The following is an 18,267-nucleotide window of genomic DNA, read 5'->3' as shown; positions in this document are numbered from 1 at the left end:
TCGAGCTAGAATTTCCCCTGGTTAATGAGACTTCCCCACTCCCCAGGTGCCAAGATGAAAATGTGCAGACCCCACTTGAAAGGATGGCACTTTTAAAAGGTTTCAACTGGATTCCATTCCAATGACGAAGTTGTTTATTTGTGTTTTGTTCTTTTGATTGACGAGTGGTCGAAGATGTATTTAGGTGAAAAACCTCAAACAGAAAATACAAGCATGGAAATAAATACAAATCCATTTATACAAAAAGTACAACAAATATTTTAAACATTACGATTACTAATCAACTGAACAAAGGCTAAGGTTAAGTTTGTTAAGCAGGGTGATTAATGTAAGTTTCTTAACAAACCTGCTTTTAAAGATCAGAGGACAAAGATGTTCAAAATTTTCTTGATAACTCTAGTACCCCTTTACAAACCACATCTGCCATTTCGAAGTGATTATATAGCAGACATACAGCAGTTAAATTGATAAACATGATTCAGAATGCCCCTGCTGCTTTTTGCATACAGCGCCTTCCGGTCTTCGGCTCTATCTGGTGTTGTGACGTCACATATTTTTTAAATAAATCATTTTTTCAACAAGGTATTTAAGCCGTTTTATACAGCAAAGCTATGTTTTAAATAACTTTGATTTGAATACATTCTGAAGATTTTAGGTTCTGACAGAAATTCATCCATCCATCCATCCATTTTCTGAGCCGCTTCTCCTCACTAGGGTCGCGGGCGTGCTGGAGCCTATCCCAGCTGTCATCGGGCAGGAGGCGGGGTACACCCTGAACTGGTTGCCAGCCAATCGCGGGGCACATTGGAACAAACAACCATTCGCACTCACAGTCATGCCTACGGGCAATTTAGAGTCTCCAATTCATGCATGTTTTTTGGGATGTGGGAGGAAACCGGAGTGCCCGGAGAAAACCCACGCAGGCACGGGGAGAACATGCAAACTCCACACAGGTGGGGCCGGGGATTGAACCCGGGTCCTCAGAACTGTGAGGCTGACGCTCTAACCAGTCGCCCACCGTGCCGACAGAAATTCAGTATCTAAATAAACAAAATACATTAGAACCCTCAAGCATTTCACCTTGGCAATATTGAATTAACAATTCAAACAAATTGCAACTGAAGCAGCATTTACAGTGAGTGTAACACTGTTAAATTCAGCACGTGCTCTGATTGCCATTCGCCAGACCTGGTGTTTCCCAGGCAACCAGTTATGGGGGAGAGGAATCCAGGACCAGGGAGGATGAAGAGACCAGGCAGGCAGATTGGCAAAACACAGACCCTTTCCAAAAAATGAGAATATCAGGGAAAAGTGTATTTACTTCGATAATTCCATTTAAAAAGTTAAACTTTCATAGATTATAGATTCAGGGCCGACAATTTAAACAGTTTCAATGATTTATTTGTTTATTTTTACATAATTTGAGGTACAAAATGAGGAATTCAACAAATTAGAATACTGTGAAGAAATTACCATTTACCTCGCAGTTTTTGAAGAAAAAAAAGAAAGAAATTAGGGTCACATTAAATAAATCAAAATATGGTTCTTTCAAAACGATATGTTAATTTTCAATACTTGGTTTGGAATCCCTTTGCTTTACTGAGTGCGTTGACGCGCCGTGGCATTGAGGCAATCAGCCTGTGGCATTGCCTGGGAGTTTTCCATGCTATTCTATTTTTTTGGAAAGGGTCTGCGTACGTAATAACGATATGTATCATAATCCATCCATCCATTTTTCCTCCGCTTATCCAAGGTTGGGTCACGGGGGTAGTCTGGTACCCCATACTCCCAGAGCAACCCCCAGAGGACCTTTCAAGGGACATGGTCGGATGCCTTCACAAAGTCCACAAAACACATGTAGATTGGTTGGGCGAACTCCCATGCACCCCCGAGGACCCCGCTGAGGATGTAGAGCTGGTCCACTGTTCCACGGCCACAATAAAAACCATACTGCTCCTCCTGAATCTGAGATTTGACTTCCTGATAGACCTTTCTCTCCAGAACCCCTGAATAGACCTTACCAGGGAGGCTGAGGAGTGTGATCCTCGTGTAGTTGGAACGCACCCTCTGGCCCCCCTTCTGAAAAACGAGAACCATCACTCCGGTCTGCCAATTCAGAGGCACTGTCCCTGATGTCCGTGCAATGTTGCAGAGGCGTGTCAACCAGGACAGCCCCACAACATCCAGAGCCTTTAGAAACTCACGGCAGATCTCTTCCACCCGTGCAGCCCTCCCACCGAGGAGCTTTTTAACCACCTCGGTGACCTCAACCCCGGAGATAGAAGTACCCAGCTCAGCGTCCACAGACTCTGCTTCCTCATGGGATGGCGTGTTGGTGGAATTGAGGATATCTTCAAGGTATTTAGCCCACCAACTCACAACATCCCCAGTTTAGGTCAGCAGTGCACCGTCCCAACTATACACAGTGTTGACGGTGCACTGCTTCCCCCTCCTGAGACGTCAGATGGTGGACGAGAATTTCTTCAAAAATTTCCGGAAGTCGTCCTCCATGGCCTCACCAAACTCCTCCCATGCCCAAGGTTTTGCCTCAGTAACCACAAAGCCAGCCCATACCCATCAGCTACCTCTGGAGTCCCACAGGGAAAAAAGGCCCGATACGACTCCTTCAGCTTGACAACATCCCTTACCGCTGGTGTCCACCAACGGGTTTGAGGATTGGTGCCATGACATGCACCGACAACCTTACGGCCACAGCTCCAGTCGACCGCCTCAACAATGGTGGCACGGAACATGGTCCAGTCGGGCTCAATGTCCCTGACCTCCCCCGGGATGTGGCCAAAGTTCTGTCAAAGATGGGTGTTGATAGGAGTTGACGTTCGTAACAGATCCTCACAATACATTTGGGTCTGCCAGGTCGGACCGGCGTCTTCCACTACCAACGGAGCCACTACCAACGGAGCCAGCTGCCGTAAGTCTGATGTTACGACCACAAAGTCGATCATCGAACTGGGTGTCCTGTTGCCAAGCGTACATGTGTATACCCTTACATTATGTCTGAACTTGGTGTTCGTTATGGACAATCCATGACAGCCACAGAAGTCGTATAATTTGAACACCACTGGTCGGGGGCGCTGTTCCTCCCAATCACGCCACTCCTGGTCTCACTGTCATTGCCCACGTGACCGTTCAAGTCCCCTCAGCAGAAAGAGGTAGTCCCCAGTGGGAGCCGTCTCCAGCACCCCCCTCCAAGGAATCCAATGGTGGGTATTCTGAACTGCTGTTTGGTGCACAGGCACAAACAGCTCAGGCTCTTTCCCTGCTAGAGAGGTGACATTCCACGTCGGTAGTGCCAGCTTCTGTAGCCAGGGATTGGATCGCCAAAGTCCCCACCTTCGGCTGCCATCCAGCTCAATACGCACGCGACCCTTTTGGCCTTTCCCCCAGGTGGTGAGCCCATGGGAAGAGGGACCCATATTACCTCTTCGGGCTGTGCCCGGCCGTGCCCCATGGGTGTAGGCCAGCCACCAGGCGCTCGCCTTTGAGCCCCACCTCCACGGCTGGCTTCAGAGGGGGGCCGCGGTGACCCACATCTGGGCAAGGGAAAACGCAATCCACTTATATTTTTCATCATAGGAGTCTTTTAGCTGTGCTTTGTCTGGTCCCTCACCTAGTACCTGTTTGCCATGGGTGACCCTACCAGGGGTGCTTTAAAAAAAAAAAAAAAACACCTACCATATGATATAATTGTTTTAAATTTTAAATCAAGTGTATTTGTATAGCCCTTAAACATACAGGAGCTTGAAAGGGCTTCACAGGCCGACAGTTGACGAAGATCAGTGACATCCCTTATCTAAAGCCCCTAACTGTACAAAGAAAAATTCAAAACCTCATTTCGGGGAAAAAAGAATAAACCTAAAATAATAAAGGGACCACAGATGGAGGGATACCCTCACAGGATATCCAGGCTGCAATGGATGCAGTAAATTTAGATTTCCCTCTTCGCTCACCTGTAACGAGGGAATCCTATTTAGTTTCTTTCGACTACTCAGTAATATAGTGCTTGAGCTGCGGGGAGTGGAGCCGGGGGCGGAGTGTGCAGTCAAAGTGTTGATGATCAATGTGCCCTGCAGTTCAGATTAGGTCTCTGAGCTACAGTAGCTGTGTTTTACGTTGAAACACGAGCCAAGTGATCCACTGCTAATAGTTGTCACAGTGGTTGGGTCAGGCCGGCTGTTGCTTGTTGGGCCACCTGTTCCAGACATTCGGGTTCGGTCGTTGCGGTAGTCTCAAGAAGCAGTATTTCTTTTCTATTTTTTTTTTTTTTTTTAATTCACTTAATTTACAGCTCAGAACACAGAGCTAACATGACATCCACATAGCTACCGTACTATTACTGTATTTCCACATGACGCTACTTTCTTCTCCGCCTCGTGTTTCTTCTTTGTCTCTCATCTACATCTCTTATCCACTCTACATAATCCTTTTATATGGTGTCCCGAGTGTTCAGACTGAGACACCGCAGTCAGGTAAAACAGGGGCTTCACAACAAGCTGAAAAACCTTTTTTCCTAAAACTGAACATCAGAAACTGTTCTTTTATTAGTGCTTTTCCTGGTTAAATGGTAGCAAACTTAAGTGGTTTATTAAGCACTTTGTTATCGCATGTATTTTAGTTCTTGGCACTTTATTACATTTGTTGAAAACTGCGTGTTTACCAGATATTTTGATGAGTATTTTTTTTAAATATTTAATTTGTCATTAATATTTTATTCTTTTTATTGTGTTTTTTATATATTGTATGTGTTTATGAATAGATAAAATATCAGAAAAAAATGGAATTGACTTTAAGGAAAAATATAGCTGGATATACTGTATATCATCATTGGGATATTAAATCACCTAAATTACCTAAGTAAATGGACTGAACTTCATATAACGACAACCTACAAAGTACACAAAGGTAATGCTTCTTCTTCACCCATTCACACACACACAAACACACACACACACACACATTCTTGGTAAACAGATTGGCACAAAAAAGTATATAGTTTTGAAATCTTGTGATGACACGTTTACTCCCATATACAGTATATTCACACAAAAGGCCTCTTTATACTCCAGCGCTCAGGCGGGCGACAACGCCCGCATTGCATCACGTGACCGACCCATTGGGCCTCGCGGACACTCTGCATCGCTTGACGCGCACACGGCAAAAATTGTTGCTGCGCATAGAAGGCCACGGAGATCATCTCTCATGATTGGTCCGTTTTAGTCACATGCTGTGATGATATAATCAGCGTTTCTCCCGGTTCCACATAGCACCTACGCCGCTGCCTTCTCGATCAATTTGGCAGAATAATTAAACGTATCATCTGGTCATCTAGGTCCATTTGTTCTAGCAGACTCTGTTCCACGGTCGCCATTGTTGTTGCTTTGTTCCTTGTTACGGAAAGGAAAGTCAAAACGGCTACTGGAAATAGCCAAAAAATGCAGAGGAAACTCCACCCTGTGGCGTCCTAGCCAATACCAGCCGTAGCGACACCCCTGACAAGGAGGAGAACTGCAGCACAATTTCAAAACAGCGCGCGTGGGTTGCGCTCAAGTATAAAGGCAAACTGCGTATGGGATCGCCGCAGTGACGTCAGCGCGGTCGCCATCCGTGAGAGTATAAAGAGGCCTTAACAGTGTTCGATACATTGGAAGCTGTAAATACTCATGCAAACATATGTATTCTTCGAAATAATATCAGCATACAGTATATAAGTTTGTTTCATACGCTATGAGTTGTTGTTCATTTAACCTTTTGTGTCAATGTACTTTTCTGTGTTATGATCAGTGAATAAACATTTTATCCCTCAACACTATATGTATATATATATCCATCCATCCATTTTCTGAGCCGCTTCTCCTCACTAGGGTCGCGGGCGTGCTGGAGCCTATCCCAGCTGTCATCGGGCAGGAGGCGGGGTATACCCTGAACTGGTTGCCAGCCAATCGCAGGGCACATAGAAACAAACAACCATTCGCACTCACACTCATGCCTACGGGTAATTTAGAGTCTCCAATTAATGCATGTTTTTGGGATGTGGGAGGAAACCGGAGTGCCCAGAGAAAAGCCACGCAGGCAAGGGGAGAACATGCAAACTCCACACAGGCGGGGCCGGGGATTGAACCCGGGTCCTCAGAACTGTGAGGCTGACGCTCTAACCAGTCGGCCACCGTGCCGCCATATATATATATATATATATATATATATATATATATATATATATATATATATATATATATATATATATATATATATATATATATATATATATATATATATATATATATATATATATATATATATATATATATATATATATATATATATATATATATATATATATATATATATATATATTCACAATTTGATGTTGACTGGACCCAGAAGCAAGCAGAGACTGAGAGGGTTGTGGTGAAAGGTTTATTGAAGAGGATATTAAGGTTATTAAGACAGGCTTGAGTCGTGACACATCGAAAGTTGGATGCATCTTCAGAGATTGCGGAAGTTTAAGTTGAACTGACGATGGATTGAGGATTTTAGTGATGGGGAACGGACCAATAAAGTGCGGAGTGAGTTTGCGGGACTCAGTCTGGAGTGGGAGGTCACGGGAGGAAAGCCAAACGGTCTGACCCACCTTGTACTCAGGTGTAGGGGAATGACGAAGGTCCACGAGCTGTTTATTTTTCTCCGCGGACCGGACCAAGGCCGCCCAGACGTCCTTCCAAACGGACTGGACCCTTTTCATGTGATCCCTAACCGCGGGAACTGCCACCGCATGCTCCTGTTCCTTAAATAACGGAGGTTGGAAACCGTAGCAGGACATGAACAGAGACATTCCGGTGGCGGAGCTGGTGAGGGAGTTGTGGGTGTATTCAATTCATGGGTGGAAGGTGCTCCAGGAGGTGGGGTTATGTGTGGCAACGCAGCAAAGAGCTGATTCCAGGGACCGATTCGCCCGCTCCGTCTGGCCGTTGGTCTGAGGATGGTACCTGGAAGACAGGCTGGCTGCTGCGCCCACCGCTTTACAGAACTCCAAACAAGGGAGGAGAACTGAGGACCACGGTCCGAGACGATGACGATGGGGATACCGTGGAGTTTGAAAACATGATGAACAAGGAGGTTAGCACTTTCAAAGGCAGAGCGAAGCTTGGGAAGGGGAATGTAATGGACGTACTTAGAAAATCGATAGACAATAGTGAAAATGATAGTGTTACCTTCAGAAGGAGGTAGTCCGGTAACGAAGTTCAAAGTGATGTGAGACCAAGGACTGTCATGAACGGAACAGAGGATAGGACCCAAAAATGCACGACTCCAAAACAAATGGACAGTTTCCAAAAAGAGAGGTTTAATAGACGGGCATAGGTCGGTACACAGGCAGGCAATCCAAGAAAGGCAACAGTATCCAAAAACATGAGGCAAAGAGGCAAGGTCGATAATCGGAACAGGGTCAAGTCTTACTGTGAGTCTGTGACGTGGAAACAAGGAATGCTGGAACGCGACGACAAGGTACAACGAACTGGCAACGAGAGGGAATGAGACACGAGGTTAAATACAAGGGGTAATTTGGGTGAACGAGGCACAGGTGGTGAAGATGCTCACAGGAGCAGGTGTGTGTGAAACAGGGGGGAGGACAAAACCCGGAACACACACACATGACAAGGACGGCTCTGGATATCAACGGCCGGCCCCAGACGGCCCTGGAGCCCCTGGATGCGCAACGTGGAAGTCCCGAATGAGCGAATCATCCATGATAAACGCAGACGGTACCCATGAACGTTCCTCAGGCCCATAGCCCTCCCAGTCCACCAGATATTGAAACCCCCTCCCCCTCCGACGAGACGACAACAGCCGCTTCACAGAGAAGACAGGGCCTCCATCCACAAACCGGGGGGGAGGAGGGGGCATGGAAGGCGGGACCAGAGGGGACTCCCAGGCTGGCTTGAGTAGGCTGACGTGAAAAGCAGGGTGGACCCGCATCGACCTTGGGAGCCTCAGCTGTCACAGTGACAGGGTTGATGATCTTTGTGATGGGGAAGGGCCCAACGAACCTGGGAGCGAGCTTCTTGGACTCCACCCGGAGTGGAATATGTTTGGTCGAGAGCCAAAGTCGCTGACCCACTTTGTAGTTCGGGGCCGGTGTCCTCCGACGGTCAGCAGCGGCTTTGTAGGACCGTCCCTGGCGCAGCAGCATCTGGCGGGCTCGCTCCCAGGTCCTCCTGCAGCGTCTCACCAAGGTTAATGCCGCTGGAACTGTGGACTCTGGGGCTATGGCAGGAAACAGAGATGGTTGGTAACCATGCACAACGTGATAAGGCGATAGACCAGTGGATGCAGAGGGGAGGGAATTGTGGGAGAATTCGACCCAAACCAGTTTCTGAGACCAGGATCGCGGCTCCTGTGAAGCGAGACATCGGAGCCCAGTCTCCAGGTCCTGGTTCAGCCTCTCGGTTTGGCCGTTGGTTTCAGGATGAAACCCAGATGACAGACTGACGGTAGCACCTATGAGATTGAAAAACTCCTTCCAAAATTGCGAAATGAATTGGGGACCCCTATCAGACACCACATTCTTGGGGAAACCATGGAACTTGAAAACCTGATTAATCATCAGCTCGGCAGTGTCTTAGCTGAGGGGAGTTTTGGAAGTGTAATGAAGTGTGCCATCTTAGAGAACCTGTCAACCTGTAAGAATGGTGGTATTGCCTTTAGAGGCCGGTAATCCTGTCACAAAGTCTACGGAAATGTCTGACCAAGGACGTTGTGGTATTGGTAGGGGTCGCAACTCCCCAGGAGGACATTGATGAGAGGGCTTGTTAGCAGCACATACCTGGCAAGCATTGACGTAATCGATAACATCCCTCCTAACATTAGGCCACCAAAAGCGCTGTTCGACCACTGATTGCGTCTTGGCAATGCCTGGGTGACATACAGTTCGGTTCGTGTGAGCCCAGTGGATGACTCTTCCCCTTAAGGGTCGGAACCACATAAAGCCTGTTTTCAGGGCAATCTTCAGGGCTAGGAGTGTCTTTCAGAGCCCCTTTAACCACAGTTTCAATGTCACAAACAAAAGCGGAAATGAAACATAACTTAGGCAAAATAGTCTTAGGGTCGGACAAAGAATTCTCTTCGGAGAAAATACGTGACAAAGCATCTGGCTTACCATTTTTAGAACCAGGTCGGTAGATAACGTGAAATTAAATCTAGTGAAGAACAGAGCCCATCTAGCCTGCCTCGCATTTAATCTCTTAGCAGTCTTAATATACTCAAGGTTCTTGTGATCTGTCCATACTAAAAACGGAGTCTGTGCCCCCTCTAGCCAGTGCCTCCACTCCATCAAAGCCACCTTGACTGCCAACAGTTCACGGTCACCAATGTCATAATTTTTCTCAGCTGGGGTCAGTTTTTTGGAGAGAAAAGCACAAGGATGTAATTTATCATCCTTGAGAGATTTCTGGGAGAGCACTGCTCCTATTCCGGCATCAGACGCATCGACTTCTACCACAAACTTCTGTTTGAGATCTGGCAAAGTAAGGATGGGAGCGGAAGTAAAGCTCGACTTAAGTTTTTGAAAAGCTGCCTGACAAAGCGGGTTCCATACAAAAGGTTTGTGTGGCGAGGTAAGATCATGCAAAGGAGAGGCTATAGAACTGAAATTTCTGATGAATTTTCTGTAGAAGTTTGCGAACCCTAAGAACCTTTGTACATCTTTGCGTGATGTGGGAGTAGGCCAATTAATAACTGCATCGACTTTGCAAGGGTCCATCTTGACTTCACCTTGAACCAGGACGAAACCCAGAAAAGAAACGGACGCCTTGTGGAACTCACATTTCTCAGCCTTGACATATAGTTGATTCTGCAGTAACTGCTGCAAAACAGAGCGGACATGAATAATGTGAGTCTCCTCATCCGGGGAGAATATCAAAATGTCATCTAAATAAACAAAAACATAAACATTCAACATGTCACGCAGGACATCATTGACAAGGTTCTGGAAAACAGCTGGAGCGTTAGTAAGCCCAAAAGGCATTACCAAATATTCATAATGTCCCGTTGGTGTGTTGAATCCTGTTTTCCATTCATCCCCCTCCCTTATCCTGACTAGATGATATGCATTTCTTAAGTCCAGTTTGGTGAAAATCTTGGCTCCCTCCAGGAACTCAAAGGCGGTGGAGATGAGAGGAAAAGGGTACCTGTTTTTTACCGTGATCTCGTTGAGACCCCGGTAATCGATACAGGGTCGCAGGGTCTTGTCTTTCTTGTCCACAAAGAAAAAACCTGCTCCCGCAGGGGATGAAGATGGGCGAATGATCCCGGCTGCCAGTGATTCCTCCACGTACTCCTTCATGGCCTTGTGGTCCGGCCCTGAAAGAGAGAACAACCTCCCTCGTGGGGGTGTGGTTCCAGGCACCAAGTCAACAGCACAGTCATAAGGTCTGTGGGGTGGAAGGGATTTGGCCTTGGACTTGGAAAAAACGTCTTTAATATCCTGGTAACAGGTGGGCACTTGAGATAAATCAGGATCCCCAGATGGGGTCTGTGGATTGTCCTTAGAAACATGACCCTGAACATCACATGGCGGTTTGAAACAGTTCCGGGCGCAATTGCTGCCCCATGACATAACCTGCCCAGAGGACCAGTTTATCAGTTTATTTTTGAAAGGGGACAATGCAATTTCATAAAACACATGAAGTACACATGGTTAAAAAAGACAGAATTAACCAGAAGGCTAGTTTTCATCTGTAGTCCCCTGGCCATGATGTAAAAAAGCAGTAAAATACATCTACAAGACAATATAATACAGGATACATAATCAAACTAAACTATTAAGAGAGAATAAAACCATAATTTTTTTGATCATAACAAAAAAACAACATAACATACTTGTCTTTTAGTGTTGGCAGCTATAGGTGTTAACTAGCCACATTTTCATTTTTTTTGTGAAGGCCTTGTATGTTGTAAGCAGTTTAACCTCCTCAGGTACTGAGTTCCACTCACCAGCGCTCCTCACTGACCAGGCTGACTTACTGAAAGTGCTCCTGCGCAGAGGAATGAGACAGTCTCCTCTGACAGAGCCTCGAGTGACACGCTCAGAGCTGTTTCTTTGGCTGATGAACTCAGCCAGAGGAGCTGGGGCCAAATCATGCAGTACTTTATAAATCAAATTTAAATCTGCAAACATGTGAAGACTGTCCCAGTTTAAAAGACTGTATTTTTTTTAAATTGCACAGTGATGATAGTGCCTTGGTTTTTTATCCATCACTTTAATTACTTGTTTGTACAAAACTTCCAATGGTTTTTTTTTGCATTCTGACCAGCCTGGGACCAACTGGTTATGCAATTGTTAAAGTAACTAAGAATCATTGAATGCAGGTAAATTTTTGCAGCTTCAGTTGACATTTCATTCCGAATTGCACGAAAATTTGCGAGGTTTAATTTGATATTTTTACACAATTTGTCAATATGGGCTTTAAAGGAAAGCTGTGAATCTATTATTAACCCAAGATATTTGTATTGGCTGACAATTTGCATTTTTTCTCCATTAACAAGTCTGTCGGGGTCAGGTGATACTCTATTTGTTTTCGTGAAATACATGCCTACAGTTTTAGAAACGTTTAGCTGTAGACAGCACTCCTGCAACCAAGTTGTGACACAGGACATTGTATTAGTGAGTTTAGCAGCAACAGTATCTTTGGAGCGACCATGAACAAAGAAAACTGTGTCGTCTGCATACATTACGCACTGTGCTTCAGAGCAAACAGTGGGCAAATCGTTGATATAAAGACTAAATAAAAGGGGGCCTAATATTGATCCCTGAGGGACTCCAGAGGTTAGCCTAAGAGACTCTGATCTGCAGTTGTTAACTGATACAGATTGTGTTCGGTCATGCAGATATGATTTAATCCAGCTCACAGCTTTGCAAGAGAAGTTAAATTTTGAGAGCTTGGTAAGAAGAACAGAGTGATTTACTGTATCGAAAGCTTTCCTGAGGTCCAAGAACACCGCCCCTACAACTCCACCCTTGTCGAGAGAAGATTTTAGTTTCTCAATGAAGAGGCATGTAGCCATTTCAGTGGAATGCTTGGATCTGAAACCAAACTGCATGGCGTGGAGAGAGGGGGAGCTGCTGATTAAATAATGGACAATCTGCTCTGACACCCATTTTTCTGCTACTTTGGAAATGGCCGGAAGAATGCTTATAGGTCGGTAGTTATTCAGAGAAGTTGATTCACCGGATTTAAAGACAGGGGTAACAATAGCAGATTTCCAGGCCTTTGGAAAGTGACCAGATGAAATGTGGGGGTTATGTAATTTCAACCATGGGTTCCCTAAGATAAGGTCATGATTCATGGCGTCAAAAACATGAAAACTAATGCGTTCCGAGTGAGAATCAGGAAATGTCAATGTGAGTGTTTGGGTGCGGTGAGTGATCTTGCCCATAAAACTGCCGTCTGCAGCATAGGTGTTGCGGTGGCGTTTTATTTCAAAGGTTCTAAGGTGCATACGTCTAACGAGGATGGAGTTGAGTAAGTTTGCGTCAGAACCAGAGTCAATTAATACAGGTGTATGAATTTCTTTATCAGGAGAGCATAGTGTCACTTTAGGAAGAACCCGTGTAGGGTCTTCCTTAATGAAATTCAGACTCACTTCTCCCGTGCCCTTGCTACTTTGACGTGACAGTTGCTCATGGAATGACCCAACTGACCGCAGTAGAAGCACCGCCCTTCCCTCAGCCGGCGTTGACGTTCCTCAGGGGAGAGACGGAACCTGCCCAGTTGCATGGGTTCATCCGTGGGGACGCTAGCCAGTGGGTTGAGACCGGAACCAGGGGATCTGCCTTGGATTGGCTGGTCACCGAGGCTCGTCCTCCAAGTGCGCGGTGACGCAGCCCTCCACCGATCTCCATCTAGCTCGCGATCCAAAAGCCTCTTGTCGATCTTTACGGCGAGAGCGATGAGAGTGTCCAAGTCGGTCGGCAGGTCTAGCGGGACAAAATGATCCTTGACGGCGGGGGATAGTCCTTGAAAAAAGGCATCGAGTATCGCCCGATTATTCCAATGACTCTCAGCTGCTAGAATGCGAAACTCAATCGCTTAATCTGACACCCTGCGCTTGCCTTGGGACTTGCTTGAAACTTGCCTTGTTGTAAGGTGACAAGGGAGCGAGCTGCCTCACGATCTGGAGTGGAAAATTGAAAAATTAGCTCCATAGTCTTTACGAAAAAAGCCCATGAATGACACGCGGCGGAATTGCGGCTCCATTCAGCAGTAGCCCACGCCTCCGCACGACCAGTCAGGTGGGAAATGACGAAAGCGATTTTTGCCCGCTCGGTGGGGAAGGCAGCTGCCTGCAGCTCAAAGTGGAGTTCGCACTGCGTGATGAACAGCTTAATGTTCCCAGAATTTCCAGAGAACCTCTCCGGTCGAGAGAGCTGTGGGCAGACAGCAGCGGAGGTGGCAGGTGGCTGCATGGTGACTACTTCACATGGAAATGCCGTGGCGGTATTGGGTGTGGTGCCAACTGGTTCCTTCTCTTGAATAATTTTCATAAGAAGTTCAAACTGTGAGGCCACCTGTTTCATCATATTTTCCTGATGCCTTGACAGTCCCTCTAGATGAAGGTGGAGGGCAGCAATCTGCTCATCCTGCTTCCAGAGGCGTTGACCCTGCGCTTGAAGGGCTTTGCACACTGGGTCTGAGTCTGCTGGGTCCATGTTATGGCCAGTTCGTTCTGTCATGAACGGAACAGAGGATAGGACCCAAAAATGCACGACTCCAAAACAAATGGACAGTTTCCAAAAAGAGAGGTTTAATAGACGGGCATAGGTCGGTACACAGGCATGCAATCCAAGAAAGGCAACAGTATCCAAAAACATGAGGCAAAGAGGCAAGGTCGATAATCGGAACAGGGTCAAGTCTTACTGTGAGTCTGTGACGTGGAAACAAGGAATGCTGGAACGCGACGACAAGGTGCAACGAACTGGCAACGAGAGGGAATGAGACACTAGGTTAAATACAAGGGGTAATTAGGGTGAACGAGGCACAGGTGGTGAAGATGCTCACAGGAGCAGGTTCGTGTGAAACAGAGGGGAGGACAAAACCCGGAACACACACACATGACAAGGACGGCTCTGGATATCAATATTTTAAGACTGCTTGCGTGGAGGAATGGGCCAAAATAAACACCAAAGCAATACATGTGACTAGTTTCTCCATACATGAGGCGTCTTGAAGCTGTCATTGCAAATAAAGGCTTTTGTACAAAGTATTAAATAAATACCAGATGGCGTGGTCAATACGTGTGAGTTCACATTATTACACACAACTTATTTTCTTATATTATTTGTTCTGCTTTCTTTATATGTATAGATGATTTGGGTTGTTCCCAACATCTGGTGACATTTTCAGGTCAATGGCACCTTTGGAACTATATTTAGAAAGAAAAATGGTGACGTGTTAAATACGTATTTCAGCCACTCTATATATATATATATACACATATATATATATATATATATCCATCCATCCATCCATCCTCTGAGCCGCTTATCCTCACACGGGTCACGGGAGTGCTGGAGCCTATCCCAGCCATCTTCGGGCAGGAGGCGGGGTACACCCTGAACTGGTCGCCAGCCAATCGCAGGGCACACATAAATAAACAACCATTCGCACTCACATTCATTTAGAGTCTTCAATCAACCTACCATGCATGTTTTAGGGATGTGGCAGGAAACCGGAGTGCCCGGAGAAAACCCACGCAGGCACGGGGAGAACATGCAAACTCCACACAGGCGGGGCCGGGGATTGAACCCCGGTCCTCAGAACTGTAAGGCAGACGCTCCAACCAGTATATATAAAACAAATAAAATATAATAATAATATATAATAATAGCGGCACGATGGACGACTGGTTGGAGCGTCACAGTTCTGAGGACCCAGGTTCAAATCCTGCCTTGCTTATGTGGAGTTTGCATCTTTTCCATGTGCCTGTGTGGGTTTTCTCCTGGTACTCCGATTTCCTCCCACATCCCAAAAACATGCATGGTAGGTTAATAGAAGACTCTAAATTGGCCGTTGGTGTGAACGTGAGTGTGAATGGTTGTTTGTTTATATGTGCCCTGCAATTGGCTGGCGACCAGTTTAGGGTGCACCCTGCCTGAAGATAGCTGGATAGGCTCCGGAACGCCCGCGACCCTAATGAGGATAAGCGGTATGGAAAATGAACGAATGAATATAATAATATGCTGTGACTGAGCGAGATTGTATGACTTGACTTACAACTTGCTTAAACCTAGTAATGACTTGAATTGACTTGCTCGAAATTTTGTGGTGACTCGACTTGACTTGCTTGATTTTTTTCTCCAGGAACTTGGGACTTGCTTGAAACTTGAAGGTTATCACTTGTGACTTACTCCCGCCTCTGCCCTGTGGCACCATGCTGCCTCTTTTTTTAACAAACGTATAATGGTATACAATTGCAGTTACTCTGCAATATCCACTGTGATGTTTTTTTTTTCCTCCCCCCAACTCAAATCCTTGCTATACAGTACATGACGTCCAAAGCCATGTGTGAATGATTGATTGCTATATCATTTAGAGCCGACAGGGTCTGACTCCTGATGAAAAGGACATACTGTAGGATAGCTTTTCAATTTCACATGAGCATACATATTAGATTTTCTGGTATGTGCATCTCTCTAAATTGCCTTCTATCAAATAATCCCATGCTCTCTGGTCAACTATTCCACACATCAGTCACTTGAAGTATAACAGGGTCATGACATTGAAACTCAGCTCAAGCTACTCTGCACAGAAACAGGTGCTGTTCAAATCAATTAAAGTAGGAATGTTTTGTAAGCATGAGTGGGAAACAGCTACACCCAAACCAAGATTATTAATAAATTGTATTAAAATAGTAAAAATGGTCTCTTCATCTTCCATTTTGCATTACATTGTCAATAAAATATGAGGTGCATCTGGCTTGCACACAAATAGGCAAGATTAATAGCAGCGACATCGACTGATCTCACTGATTAAATCCTCCTCAGTCATAAAAAACAGTTGCAGCTCAAGCAAAGCAGCTCAAGAAGGCTATAATGTAGCTGTGACATGCATTTGGCAACTCAAAATTATCAACACGGTTGTGGCCAACCCATCCAGTCACATGCTTTTGGAATTTGCATCATCATTTAGACACATTGGCACCAAAAGAAAAAAGCACCAGAAGATGACTACTGCTGCTACACTCATTTCCATTCCCCCCTGAATGTGTCTGCAGACTACGACCACATCCTCAGGGTCATTAAAAAAAAAAATTTCTTCATCTAATAAATCAAGAGATTAAACAGATGTAAGTGGTCTCTTCATTCCCCTCATAGCCTCAACCCTTCATTTTGAGTTTCAACCCAGCAGCAAGCAGCTTTTAAAGTCATTTTCAGTTTGTGACTGGCTAATACTTTTCAGTCGATGTCACTCTGAATTTCATCAGCAGTGTGTTGGTTTTTGGCTTTGGAAAAATGTGACTTTTAGTTCTTGCATGCATGACTGAGACTATTGTGTACAACATCAAAATCCATGATGCGACAAATGGAATAGAATGGAGCAAGCTGTTTTGTTGTAATTCTTGATTCTCTATTATGGCTTGAAAAATCAGGTCAGTTCCTTCCTTGAGTATATTTATACATTTTTAGATTATAAACTCATACTGACCTTCCAAGACTCTTATATTATTTCAGTGAACAGTTTTTGGAGACAATTACTGATTGATGTAGTGTCTAGTTGGCTTCTGAAAATTAAGCCTAAATTGAGCTGCTAAGTGAAGGAATTTTTTCAACAATCTTATGTGAAGGAAAGCAACAGCACAAACTGAAATGCTGTCTCAATCTGTGTGTTTCAAAATTAATATGCATGTAAGATTTAAGATAAATAAACATTTGGGTTTTCATTTTTGAGGAAAGCTTGTGGATTTGTTGTTACTTCTGTGTATTTAGATCACTGACATAAATTTTAGACATGTTTGATAATTAGTTTCCCAGCTCAGCCTAAACAAAGGAAAATTACTTAAGGAGGATGTTCCACATTATTAGGAATGTCAGTTTTCAAGCATAATGGGGTGAAAAGAGGACTCTTTCTGCTCTTGAAAAGCGTGAAATAGTCCCATACCTTTTGGAAAGAATGAAAACACTACACATTTCAAGAAAATCATCCTACTGTTAAACAATTTGTGTGTGACTCCGAAAATCAAACTTGTTCGTTCTCATAAAGGCATGTTAAGGAATGATTATGTCGGCAAATGCATCAGATTAAGAGAGCATCTGCTAAAAAGCCACTAACGAGCAGCAGGCATTTGAAGCCGCTGATGTCTCTGGAGTCCCAATAAATTCTAATGCAGGATCCTCCAAAGGCTTGCAGTCCTGCATAATGCTGAATTTCAGAAGCACCAAGTCAATGTCACAAAGAGAATTGTTTGCAGTGGACTCAGAAATACTTTGGATGAATATTCAGATAAACAGTTTTTTTCACTGATTAATGCCGTCACACTTTGGGTGGTCCAGTTGGATTTAGTTCTGGATGGTTGGTGGCTGGCCAAGCCAAGCCAGATTTTATTTAGCACATTTAAAAAAAAGCAACCATTGAGCAGTGTTGAACAGGAGTAAAGATAAGGTATACAGTATGGTGTTGTTGTGACATTCGAGTTGTCCCGTCAGGGGTCGTCACAGCGAGGCACTTAGATGTTTGTTTGGCAGTTATTATTATTATTATAATTATTATGTCGGCACGGTGGACGACTGGTTAGAGCGTCTGCCTCACAGTTCTGAGGACTGGGGTTCAATCCCCGGCCCCGCCTCTGTGGAGTTTGCATGTTCTACCCGTGCTTGCGTGGGTTTTCTCCGGGCACTCCGGTTTCCTCCCACATCCCAAAAACATGCATGGTAGGTTAATTGACAATTCTAATTTGCCCGTAGGTGTGACTGTGAGTGCGAATGGTTGTTTGTTTGTATGTGCCCTGCGATTTGCTGGCAACCAGTTCAGGGTGTACCCCGCCTCCTGCCCGATGATGGCTGGGATAGGCTCCAGCACGCCCGCGACCCTAGTGGGGAGAAGCGGCTCGGAAAATGGATTTCAGAGCGATCACGCTTGGCTGGTACTATTAGTTGCAGTTGCTCTGATCGCCTAGCGGTGGCCCACCTAGACACTGGGAAGCCGAGTCTGTTCTCATCTCGGCATTCGCGTTGGCAGAACTGCGTGTCTGAACAAAAGG

General features: G+C 45.2%; 1 protein-coding gene across 1 annotated transcript in view; it reads left to right on the top strand.

The window, feature by feature from the left end:
• sorcs3a (sortilin related VPS10 domain containing receptor 3a) overlaps positions 1-18,267 on the top strand; it is a 326,424-nt gene that overhangs the window by 187,734 nt on the left and 120,423 nt on the right. The window lies entirely within an intron of this gene.

Source organism: Phyllopteryx taeniolatus, chromosome 4 (assembly GCF_024500385.1).
Source record: "Phyllopteryx taeniolatus isolate TA_2022b chromosome 4, UOR_Ptae_1.2, whole genome shotgun sequence".
Classification (NCBI taxonomy): Eukaryota; Metazoa; Chordata; class Actinopteri; order Syngnathiformes; family Syngnathidae; genus Phyllopteryx; species Phyllopteryx taeniolatus.
Note: the sequence above shows the minus strand (reverse complement) of the source record. Positions and strands in the feature narration are given on the sequence as shown.